Source organism: Vigna unguiculata, unplaced genomic scaffold (genome assembly GCF_004118075.2).
Source record: "Vigna unguiculata cultivar IT97K-499-35 unplaced genomic scaffold, ASM411807v1 contig_3, whole genome shotgun sequence".
Classification (NCBI taxonomy): domain Eukaryota; kingdom Viridiplantae; phylum Streptophyta; class Magnoliopsida; order Fabales; family Fabaceae; genus Vigna; species Vigna unguiculata.
In genome coordinates, this window is record NW_021011005.1 from 257,819 (window position 1) to 272,500 (window position 14,682).

The window sequence follows — 14,682 nt, forward strand, 5'->3', positions numbered from 1 at the left end:
TGGTATATTTTCTACATTCAGAGGAGTACTTTTATGTTTCTTCTTTACGAATATGATATTTTTTGGGCATTTCTAATAATATCAAGTTTGATTCCTATTTTGGCATTTCTAATTTCTGGAATTTTAGCCCCCATTAGCAAGGGACCGGAAAAACTTTCTAGTTATGAATCCGGAATAGAACCAATAGGCGATGCTTGGTTACAATTTCGAATCCGTTATTATATGTTTGCTCTCATTTTTGTTGTTTTTGATGTTGAAACGGTTTTTCTTTATCCATGGGCAATGAGTTTCGATGTATTAGGGGTATCCGTATTTTTAGAAGCTTTCTTATTCGTGCTTATCCTAATTGTTGGTTCAGTTTATGCATGGCGAAAGGGGGCATTAGAATGGTCTTAATTCTTGACTATTTAGACAATTAGAAAAAAAAATATTGAGACAATTATGAATTCCATTGAGTTTCCCTTACTTGATCAAACAACCCAAAATTCAGTTATTTCAACGACATTAAATGATTTTTCAAATTGGTCAAGATTATCCAGTTTATGGCCGCTTCTTTATGGTACGAGTTGTTGCTTCATTGAATTTGCTTCATTAATAGGATCACGATTCGATTTTGATCGTTATGGACTAGTACCACGATCGAGTCCTAGGCAGGCGGACCTAATTTTAACAGCGGGCACTGTAACTATGAAAATGGCCCCTTCTTTAGTTCGATTATATGAACAAATGCCCGAACCTAAATATGTTATTGCTATGGGAGCCTGTACAATTACGGGGGGATGTTTAGTACCGATTCTTATAGTACTGTTCGAGGCGTAGATAAGCTAATTCCTGTAGATGTATATTTGCCGGGCTGTCCACCTAAACCGGAGGCCATTATAGATGCTATAACAAAACTTCGTAAGAAAATATCTCGAGAAATATATGAAGATCCAATGAGTTTTCAACGAGAGAATAGATGTTTTACTACCAACCATAAGTTTCATGTTGGATACAGTACTTATACTGACAATTATGGTCAAGAATTTTTCTATCAACCGCCATCTACTTCAGAGATATCGTCTGACACATTTTTTTAAAGTACAATAATAAAAAGCAATTCCTTTTTTAAAAATTTCATCGTATTTTAAAAATTTCATCGTAATAGAAAATACTAATACCAAACTCATAAAAAAAATTTAGGAGAAGCAAAAAATGCAAGGTCGTTTGTCTTCTTGGCTAGTCAAACATGGACTAATTCATAGATCCTTGGGTTTCGATTACCTAGGAATAGAGACTTTACAAATAAAGCCCGAGGATTGGCATTCCATTGCTGTCATTTTATATGTATATGGTTACAATTATCTACGTTCTCAATGTGCCTATGATGTAGCACCCGGAGGACTCTTAGCTAGTGTATATCATTTTACAAGAATAGAGTATGGTATAAATCAACCCGAAGAGGTATGCATAAAAATATTTGTATCAAGAAAAAATCCCAGAATTCCTTCGATTTTTTGGGTTTGGAAAAGTGCGGATTTTCAAGAAAAGGAATCTTATGATATGTTGGGAATCTCTTATGATAGTCATCCGCGTCTAAGACGTATTTTAATGCCCGAAAATTGGATAGGATGGCCTTTGCGTAAAGATTATATTGCTCCAAATTTTTATGAAATACAAGATGCTCACTAAATGATAAAAATAATAAACTAATCCAAACTTCTGCAACCCCAGTCAAAGAATATAAGTACATTCTGTTATAGATCAGACAAAATAATTGATTGACATTAAATCAGGCAGAGTAATGGAAGTTGCATTCAGATATTATTATGTGAGAAATCACAAAATTCAGAAATAATAGAATGAATAATTATAGGGTTTAAAATAGGATAGGAGTTTCTTAAGATTCTAAAACAAAAACAATACTGAGTTCTTATCAGCCAAGCCAATAAAAGAAATAGGATGAACTGCAAAAATTCTTTATCTTTATAATCAACTAATTCTTTATCTTTATAATAAACTATATAACGTGCACATCACCATCAATTATACGGCCACGAAAAAAAAAACACAAAGAAAAGGGCTCGATTCTATTTTGGTAATCCTTCTCAGATGAATTCTTAATATTCTCACTCCACCCCAGAACTTCGACTTTTAGGTCTTTTAACCAACTAATTAAACCACTCGAATATTATGGAAATAGAAACCTTTTTTTGTATCGCAGAAAAAAAAGGAAAAAAATAGATAAAGAATTCATTATCTATATATCTATATCTATATATATATAGATACTATAGATAAGCGAATATACCTAATAAAAAATTGCATCTATTCTTTAATCATCTAGGAAAAGTATATCTACAGATACCTAAATAGATCAAAGAAATATGTTATGTATCAGAATCTAGAAGAACACAAATTTGTATGAGTATCTATCCCCCATATTCATTTTAATGAATATGGGGGATAGATACTCATACAAATGAATCTTGTGTCAGGAACCAGATTTGAACTGGTGACACGAGGATTTTCAGTCCTCTGCTCTACCAACTGAGCTATCCCGACCATTCTTGAAGCTTAATACTTTGATTTTAAAAGATTTTTAAAATCTATGTTAATGAATCTATATCAACTAAGTAAAAAAAAAGTTTGTAAGTGAGTTTCCGCAGTAATAATTATTTTTTATTGTTAATCGTTAATTACGCATATGAAAATTCCTTGCTAAAAAATAAGATATTAATTTATACATTTCTGATTAAAAAAAATTCTATGTGTTTCACATATATATTTATATCTATTCCAAAACTCGTCCCTTGTCATTATGATAGATAAGAAAATTATGATAGATAGGAAATTGATGAAAATAAAAATTCCAATTTCGTTGGGAAATAATAAATCGAATAAAACACATAAATAAGGACTTCAAGATAGAGAGGATATAGGAAAAAAATTAGAAAATGAAAAAGTATTTTTGGGGATAGAGGGACTTGAACCCTCATGATTTCTTAAGTCGACGGATTTTCCTCTTACTTTCAATTTCATTGTTGTCGGTATTGACATGTAGAATAGGACTCTATCTTTATTCTCATCTGATTTATCAGTTCTTCAAGGGTTTTAGCCGATTATGATGAAGTGAATAATTTCATCAATAAATATTCCATCTTTTCTTCAACTTCGAATTGATTTGATTCACATTTTTCATTTGTGAATATTTTTATCACAAATAGATCTTCAATAATAAAATAAAAAGTAACAAATTGAAAGAGTATTTCAGTATATATATATGTTTCTAAATGTTTATCTTTGATCCATTCCTGTAATTTTGGTGAAAGGATTCTTTTACTAATGCAATAAAAAAAGTCGTCAATTTCGTTTGTTAGAACAGCTTCCATAGAGTCTCTGCACCTATCCCTTTTTTATTATCACTTTCTGAATTTTTATTTGTTTTCAGAAAACAGGATTTGGCTCAGGATTGCCCATTGTGAATTCCAGGGTTTCTCTGAATTTGAAAATTATTACTTGGTAAGTTTCCATACCAAAACTCAATCCAATTAAGTCCGTAGCGTCTACCAATTTCGCCATATCCCCATCTTTTTTTTTATTTGAATCTGATTATAATAGAATGCTTTTTTTTTCATTTCTATTATGAGAATTATGCGGGAACTTTTGAATTCATTAAATACATATTATTTTATTAAATATTAAAAACCCCTTTCTCCAATTTTATAGATTTTATTTCATCTATATTGGATACCTTTATTTGTTTGAATCAGAACTAATTCTAATATCTATATATTAACAATTCAATATACACAGATATAGACCACATATCTACTTATCTTCTATGTACCTACTTATCTTCTTTTTTCATACAATTTAGAATACTCGAATGGTCGATTCTTTTTTTTTTTTTGTTTTTGCTTAAAAAAAAAAAGAAAATAAACAATCCATTTATTCATATACAATTTATATAACTAAAACGAATCTAGTGGCTAAAAAAAACCATTCTTTTAATTGAATATAATATAGAATTAGACATTTACTTAGAAATATGGAATTCCTTAATAAATATTTACTAAAATTTATATTTATTCAAATTTACTTTAAGTACTAATAAATAATCTTTTTGAAAGAAATCAATTTAATAATATATATCTAGAATAGTAGATCGAAATAAATTATATTAAATAAATTATATTAATATAATATTAATTATTATCTTGCACTTTATGTTATCAGATAAAATAAATAATAGAAATAATAAAAATTGGGTTTGATTTTCTATATTTTCTTTCTCTATTTTTGATGTTTGTATTAATTTGAATTTTGTTATAAATAACTAAAAATTGATAACTAAGATCCCATTCAATTCTTCTGCATATGTATATTTCGTTTACATTAGCCGGTTTAGCTCAGAGGTTAGAGCATCGCATTTGTAATGCGATGGTCATCGGTTCGAATCCGATAACCGGCTTTTCTCTATTTGTTTTTTACATAATTGATAATATCTTTTTTAGAAATAAAAAATTGGGAGAGTTCGATCTCTGCGGAAGAAATCAAGAAATTAACCTACTTTTTTGTATTCTTTTATATACAATAAATTCGGATATTGATAAAATTCATCTAATTCTTCTTTGTACTATAAAACTTTAGTAGATTTCGCTTCATTTAGAATTCTATAATATTTTTCATTTCGTTTAGTTTTCATTTCGATTTATAAGATTTTTCATTTTAAAAAAGGAGTTTTTATGTCACGTTACAGAGGACCTCGTTTCAAAAAAATACGTCGTCTAGGATATTTACCAGGACTTACTAGTAAAAGGCCAACAGTCAAAAACGAATTTCGAAATCAATTGCGCTTCAGTAAAAAATCTCAATATCGTATTCGTTTAGAAGAAAAACAAAAATTGCGTTTTCATTATGGTCTTACAGAACGACAATTGCTTAAATACGTTCGTATCTCCGGAAAAGCTAAAGGATCAACTGGTCAGGTTTTATTACAACTACTTGAAATGCGCTTGGATAACATACTTTTTCGATTGGGTATGGCTGCGACTATTCCTCAAGCCCGCCAATTTATAAACCATAGACATGTTTTAGTTAATGGTCGTATAGTGGATATACCAAGTTATCGTTGTAAACCTCAAGATATTATTACAGCAAAGGATGAACAAAAATCTAAAACTCTTATTCAAAATTATTTTGATTCAGCCCCCCATGAGAAATTGCCAAATCATTTGACTGTTCACCCTTTCCAATATAAAGGTTTAATTAATCAAATAATAGATAATAAATGGGTTGGTTTGAAAATAAATGAATTACTGGTTGTAGAATATTATTCTCGTCAAACTTAAACTTAACTAAAATAACAAGAGTTTTTTTTACAAGGATTTTCTGCTATTCATATATCATAGACATGGATATGCGAAAATTTTTATTCCTTGCCCACCCGTTATCCACTATTTTTTGTATTACCGAAAAATGAGGAATATAAAGTTGTCCATATCAACAAACAAATTTGAAATATGAAATAATGGTATGCATTGGGATGAGTAATATTGATGAATTTGGTAAAGATTCGGAAAGAGAGGGATTCGAACCCCCGGTAAACAAAAAGCCTACATAGCAGTTCCAATGCTACGCCTTGAACCACTCGGCCATCTCTCCTATATAATGATGCCCAGAAACCGGTTGAATGTTGAATAGTGAATCAATCCTATTTTTCATAAATGCATAAAACCTATTCAAACTATAAAAATACAAAGTAAAATTAAAAAAAAACCTCCTACAAGGTCTTAGGATAAACAAATTTGATTGATGAGTTCATTTTTACGTTATTTCGCACTGTATTATAATTATACAATTCCTTTATTTGTGGGATTGATTTCTCACACCATGATTAATTAAATTATAGAATGGATTTCTACCTATGCCTAGATCTCGGATAAATGAAAATTTTATAGATAAGACCTTTTCAATTGTAGCCAATATCTTATTACGAATAATTCCGACAACTTCAGGAGAAAAAAGGGCATTCACTTATTACAGAGATGGTGTGATTTGATTCCATTTTTTTTGACCGATTTCGGTCAAAAAAAAATGGAATGGAAAAACCCCACGCGTGTTGAAGGTGAAATTTGTAAATAAAAGGATTAATTCCTTCTGTCGTGTATCCTCGATTAATGAAGCCTTATATGCTTGAATTTTAGGTTTCTAGTATTAAGCGAAAGGTTATACCTATACTTATGGGGTTAGGTCAACCCCAAATTACTAGTACTGATAGGCAACATTGGGAAAGAAGCACTACGCTTGGGAATCAAGGACACGAAAACTTTGTATCTATCTATATCCATGGCTTATCGAGATTGGGACTAACAGGAATGGTTGGGACAATAAATATCCATCTCGTTCATATTTTGGATACCCATAGAACCATCGAAGATTATTGAGGTGACTAATTCCAGGAAATTAAGCAGCGTAGAGGACAAAGAAATTGTTGAAGTTCTTATTTTTTTTTATCAAGTACCTACATACTTAATGTTAAGAAATAATTTTTGACAGGAAGGTTGGCTAGAGATTTATTGTAAAAACACTAGCTCTGTTCAGTTGAGAATGAGAATACTGGAATATTTTTTGATTTGATGGATTTTTCTCATTACACACATAAGGGGGGAGCCGTATGAGATGAAAATCTCACGTACAGTTCTGGAGCGGAGATTCTTTGAACCGAATGACGACCGTAACGGATGTCAGCTCAATCTGAAGGAAATTATGCAGAAGCTTTACAGAATTATTATGAGGCTATGCGACTGGAAATTGATCCCTATGATCGAAGTTATATACTTTATAACATAGGCCTTATTCACACAAGTAACGGAGAACATACTAAAGCTTTGGAATATTATTTTCGGGCGCTCGAACGAAACCCATTTTTACCCCAAGCTTTTAATAATATGGCCGTGATCTGTCATTACGTGCGACTATCTCCACTATAGAAAGAAAAAAGAAAAGAACAAGCAAATCCACAAATTTTAATATAAGAAATATAGAAATATAAATAATTATAAATAAGAAAGGCTTTCTACATATATATATCGTTCAAAACAACGATTTTTATCAGCTGTAGCAAAGAAACTTCATAGAAGTAAAAATATGAAGAAATCGATATGTCTAGATACCCTCTTTTTCTATGGATAAAAGATCTAATTGATAAAGGAAGCATCGTAAGGATCAATTAACACGGTTTTCAATCGATATAATAAAAACTGCTTCCTTATCTCATGATAAATAAAGAAGTCAGGAATCCACTTATGTAATAAAAAGGATCCCCTGGTATTTTGAGCAGCGGTGTAGTATCAAATCCCAAAGATAGAAAGTATTTTCTCTTTACTTATAAGAACTTATAAGATAAGAAAGAAAAAACTTTTACCAAGATTCTATAGAAATGAATCTATCATATATTTTTGTATATGATATATAAAATCGAGATAGTTACCTTTCAGAAAATTAGAATTAGGGCGTTAATGCCAATGCTTTATTCCCTTTTCTGAAGGTAGGAGAAAAGATAAAACTAAAAAAAAAGATGAAATTCTTTGAAATTCTTTATTTATTAGTAAAAATGAAAGTTTGAAACTCATATTAATAATTTCTTTTTTTCTTTTAGTTAACTTCAAGATAATAGAACAAAAAAAGAATTGACTACTGAGCCGTATGAGTCAGGAAATTCTCAAGTACGGTTCTAAGGAAAGGAATTGACTCACCTATTTCGACCGAGGAGAACAGGCCATTCGGCAGGGAGACTCAGAAGTTGCGGAGTCTTGGTTTAATCAAGCCGCTGAATATTGGAAACAAGCTATAGCTCTCACCCCCGGTAATTATATTGCAGCACAGAATTGGTTGAAGATCACAGGGCGTTTTGAATAAGAACACTCTGTTTCTTTTTTTTCTTATATATTTATCTATCTATATAAAGATATAGATAGATAAATATATATTGTTATAAATTCTTGTTTCTTGTCCCTATCAAATTCAAAAATCATTTCTATAGGAACGACCAATCACATAATTTAAATATATCCCTTCTAATTTTGTTCGATTTTGTCTAGTATTTCATAGAAATAAACGAGATGTGGATACAGTAGATAATTTTCTCCTTTTTTCTGTTATTTAAACTAATATTCAATCAAATTAAGAAAAGAGACCTTCAAAAAAAGAAATAAAATATAGGTATATTGCCTAATAATGAATGCTAATGCCTGCTCAATTTGAAATAGAGTACATACTTATACTTTATCTAAAAAAAAAAATAAAATCTAAGGAATAGAATTAGAATAAAATCTGAATACATTTGATTAGGCTGCACGAAAAATTATTGAACTTCCATTCAGAGTTCCCAAAAAGGTCTTAGAAGATTAAAATAGGTCCGTTGAGCGCCTCACTCTTATGTCATAATAGATTCGAACACTTGCCCCGAATTGACTTCGAGATCATAATTGTTCTAGTGAAAAACTAAAGAAATGAAATTTACTAAGATATCCAATACATGAGAGATAGGAGAGAACAAAACTCAATAGAAACATCTCTAATAAGTTCACTAATTCTGTTTTATGTTGGCAGGTCTCTTTGTATGTGTTGTCTGGAAAGAGGAGGACTCAATGATTATTCGTTCACCGGAACCAGAAGTTAAAATTTTGGTAGATAGGGATCCTATAAAAACTTCTTTTGAGGAATGGGCAAAACCTGGTCATTTCTCAAGAACAATAGCTAAGGGACCAGATACTACTACTTGGATCTGGAACCTACATGCTGACGCTCATGATTTTGATAGCCATACTAATGATTTAGAGGAGATTTCCCGAAAAGTTTTTAGTGCGCATTTTGGCCAACTCTCTATCATCTTTCTTTGGCTGAGTGGCATGTATTTTCATGGTGCTCGTTTTTCCAATTATGAGGCATGGTTAAGTGATCCTACTCACATTAGGCCTAGTGCTCAGGTGGTTTGGCCAATAGTGGGTCAAGAAATATTGAATGGTGATGTAGGGGGGGGTTCCGAGGAATACAAATAACCTCTGGTTTTTTTCAGATTTGGAGAGCATCTGGAATAACTAATGAATTACAACTCTATTGTACTGCAATTGGTGCATTGGTCTTTGCAGCCTTAATGCTTTTTGCTGGTTGGTTTCATTATCACAAAGCTGCTCCAAAATTGGCTTGGTTCCAAGATGTAGAATCTATGTTGAATCACCATTTGACAGGGCTCCTAGGGTTGGGGTCTCTTTCTTGGGCAGGACATCAAATACATGTATCTTTACCGATTAACCAATTTCTAAATGCTGCAGTAGATCCCAAAGAGATACCACTTCCTCATGAATTTATCCTAAATCGGGATCTTTTGGCTCAACTTTATCCGAGTTTTTCCGAGGGAGCAACCCCATTTTTTACCTTGAATTGGTCAAAATACGGAGAATTTCTTACTTTTCGTGGAGGATTAGATCCAGTAACTGGAGGTTTATGGCTGACCGATATTATACACCATCATTTAGCTATTGCAATTCTTTTCTTGATAGCGGGTCACATGTATAGGACCAACTGGGGTATTGGTCACAATATAAAAGACATTTTAGAGGCACATAAAGGTCCATTTACAGGCCAGGGTCATAAAGGTATATATGAGATTCTAACAACGTCATGGCATGCTCAATTATCTATTAATCTAGCTATGTTAGGCTCTTTGACCATTGTTGTAGCTCACCATATGTATTCTATGCCTCCTTATCCATACCTAGCTACTGACTATGGTACACAACTGTCATTGTTTACACATCACATGTGGATTGGTGGATTTCTCATAGTCGGTGCTGCTGCGCATGCAGCGATTTTTATGGTAAGAGATTATGATCCGACTATTCGATACAACGATCTATTAGATCGTGTCCTTAGACATCGTGATTCAATCATATCACATCTTAACTGGGTATGTATCTTTTTAGGTTTTCACAGTTTTGGTTTGTATATTCATAATGATACCATGAGCGCATTAGGGCGCCCTCAAGATATGTTTTCAGATACTGCTATACAATTACAGCCGATCTTTGCTCAATGGATACAAAATACCCACGCTTTAGCACCTGGCACAACAGCCCCAGGTGCAGCAACAAGTACCAGTTTGACTTGGGGAGGTGAAAATTTAGTAGCAGTGGGCGGTAAAGTTGCTTTGTTACCTATTCCTTTAGGAACTGCGGATTTTTTGGTCCATCATATTCATGCATTTACAATTCATGTAACAGTATTGATACTCTTAAAGGGTGTTCTATTTGCTCGTAGTTCACGATTGATACCGGATAAAGCAAATCTAGGTTTTCGTTTCCCTTGTGATGGACCTGGAAGAGGGGGGACATGCCAAGTATCCGCTTGGGATCATGTCTTCTTAGGACTATTTTGGATGTACAATTCAATTTCCGTAGTTATATTCCATTTCAGTTGGAAAATGCAGTCAGATGTTTGGGGTAGTATAAGTGATCAAGGGATAGTAACTCATATCACAGGAGGAAATTTTGCGCAGAGTTCCATTACCATTAATGGGTGGCTTCGTGATTTCTTATGGGCGCAGGCATCCCAGGTAATTCAGTCTTATGGTTCTTCATTATCTGCATATGGTCTTTTTTTCTTGGGTGCACATTTTGTATGGGCTTTTAGTTTAATGTTTCTATTCAGCGGGCGTGGTTATTGGCAAGAACTTATTGAATCCATTGTTTGGGCTCATAATAAATTAAAAGTTGCTCCTGCTACTCAGCCCAGAGCCTTGAGCATTGTACAAGGACGTGCTGTAGGAGTAACACATTACCTTCTAGGTGGAATTGCCACAACATGGGCATTCTTCTTAGCAAGAATTATTGCAGTAGGATAATAGCTAGGAGGATTTGAAAATCATTATGGCATTAAGATTTCCAAGCTTTAGTCAAGGCTTAGCTCAAGACCCCACTACTCGTCGTATTTGGTTTGGTATTGCTACCGCACATGACTTCGAAAGTCATGATGATATTACTGAGGAACGTCTTTATCAGAATATTTTTGCTTCTCATTTCGGGCAATTAGCAATCATTTTTCTGTGGACTTCCGGGAATCTCTTTCATGTAGCTTGGCAAGGTAATTTTGAGACATGGGTACAGGATCCTTTACATGTAAGACCTATTGCTCATGCAATTTGGGATCCTCATTTTGGTCAACCAGCTGTAGAAGCTTTTACTCGAGGGGGTGCTCTAGGTCCTGTTAATATAGCCTATTCTGGTGTTTATCAGTGGTGGTATACAATCGGTTTACGTACTAATGGGGATCTTTATACTGGAGCTATTTTTCTATTAATACTTTCTATTATATCTTTAATAGCAGGTTGGTTACACCTACAACCAAAATGGAAACCGAGTGTTTCGTGGTTTAAAAATGCCGAATCCCGCCTCAATCATCATTTGTCAGGACTATTCGGAGTAAGTTCCTTGGCTTGGACAGGGCATTTAGTTCATGTTGCTATTCCGGGGTCCAGGGGGGAATCCGTTCGATGGAACAATTTATTAGATATCTTGCCGCACCCCGAGGGATTAGGTCCATTTTTTACAGGTCAGTGGAATCTTTATGCTCAAAACCCAGATTCCAATAATCATATATTTGGTACCCCTCAAGGAGCAGGAACTGCTATTCTAACACTTCTCGGAGGATTTCATCCGCAAACTCAAAGTTTATGGTTAACTGATATTGCACACCATCATTTGGCTATTGCGTTTATTTTTCTAGTTGCTGGCCATATGTATAGAACTAATTTCGGGATTGGTCACAGTATTAAAGATCTTTTAGAAGCACATACTCCTCCGGGGGGTAGATTGGGGCGTGGGCATAAGGGTCTTTATGATACAATCAATAATTCAATTCATTTTCAATTAGGTCTTGCTCTAGCCTCTTTAGGGGTTATTACTTCCTTGGTAGCACAACACATGTACTCTTTACCTGCTTATGCGTTTATAGCGCAAGACTTTACTACTCAAGCTGCCTTATATACTCATCATCAATATATAGCAGGCTTCATTATGACAGGGGCTTTTGCTCATGGAGCTATCTTTTTTATTAGAGATTATAATCCAGAGCAGAATCAAGATAATGTCTTGGCAAGAATGTTAGACCATAAAGAAGCTATCATATCCCACTTAAGTTGGGCTAGCCTCTTTCTGGGGTTCCATACTCTGGGACTTTATGTCCATAACGATGTCATGCTTGCTTTTGGTACTCCGGAGAAACAAATTTTGATTGAACCTATATTTGCCCAATGGATACAATCTGCTCATGGTAAAACTTCCTATGGGTTCGATATACTTTTATCTTCAACGAACAGTCCGGCGTTCAATGCGGGACGAAGCATATGGTTGCCTGGTTGGTTAAACGCTGTAAATGAGAATAGTAATTCTCTATTCTTAACAATAGGGCCTGGAGACTTCTTGGTTCATCATGCTATTGCTCTTGGTTTACATACAACTACTTTGATTTTAGTAAAAGGTGCTTTGGATGCGCGTGGTTCTAAGTTAATGCCTGATAAAAAAGATTTTGGTTATAGTTTTCCTTGTGATGGCCCGGGACGAGGCGGAACTTGTGATATTTCCGCTTGGGACGCATTTTATTTGGCAGTTTTCTGGATGTTAAATACCATTGGATGGGTTACTTTTTATTGGCATTGGAAACACATTACACTATGGCAGGGTAATATTTCACAGTTTAATGAATCTTCTACCTATTTGATGGGATGGTTAAGAGATTATCTATGGTTGAACTCTTCACAACTTATCAATGGATATAACCCTTTTGGTATGAATAGTTTATCAGTCTGGGCATGGATGTTCTTGTTTGGACATCTTGTTTGGGCTACTGGATTTATGTTCTTAATTTCTTGGCGCGGATATTGGCAGGAATTGATTGAAACTTTGGCATGGGCTCATGAACGTACACCTTTGGCTAATTTGATTCGATGGAGAGATAAACCAGTGGCTCTTTCCATTGTGCAAGCAAGATTGGTTGGACTAGCCCACTTTTCCGTAGGTTATATATTTACTTATGCAGCCTTCTTAATTGCCTCTACATCGGGCAAATTCGGTTAATTGAATTCTTTATTATATATATCTGGCAAGAATCTCATTTCCTTCTATAGGGAAGAGAAGCCACTTATACATCTAGGATCCGACTTCTATCATTGATGCTAATAGCAAATTAACCATTATGGCAAGGAAAAGTGTTATTCAGAGGGAAAAGAAGAGACAAAAATTGGAACAGAAATATCATTTGATTCGCCGATCCTCAAAAAAAGAAATAAGCAAAGTTCCGTCGTTAAGTGAGAAATGGGAAATTCATGGAAAATTAGAATCACTACCGCGTAATAGTGCACCTATACGTCTTCATCGACGTTGTTTTTCGACCGGAAGACCGAGAGCTAATTATCGAGACTTTGGATTATCTGGACACATACTTCGGGAAATGGTTCATGCATGTTTCTTGCCGGGTGCAACAAGATCCAGTTGGTAAGGATTTCCAATTATCTTCATTTTTTTCATTTTATTATCAGCGATCATAGGAGGGTCCCTTTACCGTTATGTATAAATGGTTTATTCTATTTATATAGATATGGTAAAGGGACGCATTCCATCTTTGTTTTTGTTCATTAGTTATCAATTCTTTTCTTTATCGCGGAGTAGAGCAACTTGGTAGCTCGCAAGGCTCATAACCTTGAGGTTACGGGTTCAAATCCCGTCTCCGCAACTTTTTGAATTTGATAAAAAAACAAGGTTTCAAGAAGAAGGGCATTATACGCAGTAAATTCTATGGCATTTTTCATACTATGACTATTAAATACATAGGGCGGATAGCGGGAATCGAACCCGCGTCTTCTCCTTGGCAAAGAGAAATTTTACCATTCGACTATATCCGCGTTTTCATTGTACTTGATATGCGATTCTATTTATACAGAGATGGGCCTGATATTCTATATAGGGATATAGGGATAATGAAAAAGAAATTTAGATAATAGATATTGTCTCCCAAATAAAATATTTTCTATTACTATTCATTTTTATCAAGAATTCCCATTTCTATTATTACATTTCTATTATTATATATGGTTTTTTTCTATATATCTATATAATTGAATTGAAATTATCATTCTATCGAATATTTTGATTTACTTTTTTCTTAAAAAAGTAAGTTCCTATTAATAAAAAATTATATTTATCTATATAGAGATACAGATAGATATTCTATATTATTAAATACTAGACGACGTATAAATAGATTTATAGTATTTCATTTGAATATTCTATTCATATCATATTAATATGAATAGAATATTCAAATGAAATTCAAATTTTTATAGTTCATTTTTTCTATTTTATTTCTTTTAGTTTCACAATGTACCACCATATAAGTATAAGATATAAGATTTTTCCAATAGAAGAAGTTTACTCCCCCTTAGAATGTAATGTGTTATAGTTTTCTTTTTTTTTTTAGGAACTGATCTATTCCCTTTATGGCTGACAATCCGAAAGAATTCTGAGGGAGGGGTCATTTCATTTTTAATCTAGAATAAAAAGAACTTCAAGAAATGAGAGAATTAAGAATACCCACTAGAAACACTAATCCAATCCATAATGATGTACCGGAAAATAGAACATTTTT

The 14,682-nt window shown here is 33.3% G+C and overlaps 3 non-coding genes and 2 pseudogenes across 5 annotated transcripts in view; 2 read left to right on the top strand and 3 right to left on the bottom strand.

Annotated features, from left to right (window-relative positions):
- The first annotated feature begins 207 nt into the window (after positions 1–207).
- On the top strand, positions 208–3,563 carry LOC114171565 (annotated as a pseudogene). Its single transcript, XR_003601583.1, has 2 exons — positions 208–960; positions 1,373–3,563. The product of XR_003601583.1 is annotated as an NAD(P)H-quinone oxidoreductase subunit K, chloroplastic-like (transcript).
- TRNAF-GAA lies at positions 2,472–2,544 on the bottom strand. The gene has a single exon. It is a non-coding gene; the product is annotated as a tRNA-Phe (tRNA).
- Positions 3,564–4,380: 817 nt separating the features above from the next.
- TRNAT-UGU lies at positions 4,381–4,453 on the top strand. The gene has a single exon. It is a non-coding gene; the product is annotated as a tRNA-Thr (tRNA).
- A 9,415-nt stretch (positions 4,454–13,868) lies between these two features.
- Positions 13,869–13,939, bottom strand: TRNAG-GCC. The gene has a single exon. It is a non-coding gene; the product is annotated as a tRNA-Gly (tRNA).
- A 562-nt stretch (positions 13,940–14,501) lies between these two features.
- LOC114171545 overlaps positions 14,502–14,682 on the bottom strand; it is a 3,907-nt pseudogene continuing 3,726 nt past the window's right edge. The window contains exon 1 of the transcript XR_003601581.1: positions 14,502–14,682. This exon is cut by the window's right edge and continues 3,726 nt beyond it. The product of XR_003601581.1 is annotated as a photosystem II CP43 reaction center protein-like (transcript).